Source organism: Colobus angolensis, unplaced genomic scaffold (genome assembly GCF_000951035.1).
Source record: "Colobus angolensis palliatus isolate OR3802 unplaced genomic scaffold, Cang.pa_1.0 Scaffold40, whole genome shotgun sequence".
Taxonomy (NCBI): domain Eukaryota; kingdom Metazoa; phylum Chordata; class Mammalia; order Primates; family Cercopithecidae; genus Colobus; species Colobus angolensis.
This window is the reverse complement of record NW_012117377.1, coordinates 6,790,672-6,792,724: the sequence shown is the minus strand read 5'-3', so window position 1 is coordinate 6,792,724 and position 2,053 is coordinate 6,790,672.

The window sequence follows — 2,053 nt, the reverse complement described above, 5'->3', positions numbered from 1 at the left end:
TACAGGCATGAGCCACCATGCTTGGCCCCTTAATTATTTTATTAATTTTTATTTTTTGAGACAGAGTCTTGCTGTGTTGCCCAAGTTGGAGTGCAGTGGTGTGATCTCTGCTCACTGCAACCTCCGCCTCCTGGGTTCAAGAGATTCACCCACTGTTACTGGAAAGGGGTCCCAATCCAGACCCCAAGAAAGGGTTCTTGGGTCTTGGGCAAGAAATAATTCAGGGCGAGTCCATAGAGTAAAGTGAAAGCAAGTTTATTAGGAAAGTACAGGAACAAAAGAATGGCTACTCCGTAGACAGAGCCGCCCGAGGGCTGCTGGTTGCCCATTTTTGTGGTTATTTCTTGATGATATGCTAAACAAGGGGTGGATTATTCATGCCTCCCCTTTTTAGACTATGTAGGGTAACTTCCTGATGTTGCCATGGCATTCGTAGGCTGTCATGGTGCTAGTGGGGTGCTAGTAGCAGTGAGTACGACCAGCAGTCACTCTCGTCGCCATCTTGATTTTGGTGGACTTTGGCCAGCTTCTTTACTGCAACCTGTTTTATCAGCAAGGTCTTTATGACCTGTGTCTTGTGCCAACTTCCTGTCTTATCCTGTGACTTAGGATGCCTAACTACCTGGGAAGGTAGCCCAGAACATTTCAGTCTTACTTTACCCAGCCCCTACTCAAGATGGAATTGCCCTGGTTCAAATGCCTCTGACATTTCCCCCCTCCCTTTTATAAGAGAATCCTTAATCCTAAGAGTTGCAGAGGGACAAAGATCCATCTTCTGCAACTTCTTCAGGCTGAATAGGGGTGATGATGCCCAACTACTGGGTCTTTTGTATTCAGGGTAGAGGGGAGCTCAGTCAGAAAGCACCCATGTGGTGAGGGCCATTCATAACTCTCGAATTCCGACAAAAGGTGATATCGTAAGTGTTAAATTTAAGAAAACAGTGAGTAAACTTATCCTCATTTTTATACAAAGAGTACAATAACAATGTATTCCACAAGAGTAAAGCAAAATAAGTAAAATTATTACAAGTAAACTAAATTAGAAGGCTTCCCATCAACTGTGCAACTATTGGAACTAAGGATATGGGATTGTTAGCAATTCCAATGCATGCCCAGAATTAGAATACTGATCCAGATTTTTACATTACCCATCCCTGTTTTTCCTTTTTTTGAGCTGCAGCCAGAGATCACTGGTTGGTTCACAGGAATAAGCAGGGTTAGCCTAAATTGCAGAAACAAACTTAAAAACAATGGATGAGACTAGAATCTAATAACAGGTGTAATAGTTCTTGAAATATAATTTTCCTCTCTCCAGTTTCCCATTTTTACTAAACACAAATCATGGTAAGACCAATTTGCTTTCTTATACTTGGCCTGATTATTTGTATAAAATACAGCAAGAATAATTATTTTTCACAAAAGGTGTTTTTAAATTGGCTTTTATGGAACTTTGTTCCACAGAAGGAATCTTAGATAAGACTTTTTCAGAGCCAAGCCCTGCCACGGGTTTGTATCCTCAAATACCTATGAGATGAGTACATTCCTCTCTTCTTGGGGTCACAAGATAACTTGGGGCTCCTGGGCCTGTTGGAAAGTGACATTCTTTACTTACCACAGGTCAGAAACCCTGTACAGAAACCCTGTACAGGAACTGTGCAGGCAAGGTATGAGGCCAGTTCTACCAAGGGGCTTTTATTGGCTCTACAAGTCAAGTTTAATTCCTTAAAGGAAAGCACACCATTCCAGTTAAAGCCTTGGTAAAATAACCAGCTTTTCCAATTGTGTCCTGTTATAAAAAAAATTCTTATTGCAGTTAGGCAAATAAATATATATTGCCAGTTAAGTTAAGAATACTCACAAATACTGCCGGGCGCGGTGGCTCACGCCTGTAATCCCAGCACTTTGGGAGGCCGAGGTGGGCAGATCACCAGGTCAGGAGATCGAGACCATCCTGGCTAACACAGCGAAACCCCATCTCTACTAAAAATACAAAAAAATTAGCCGGGCGTAGCGGCGGGCGCCTGTAGTCCCAGCTACTCGGGAGGCTGAGGCA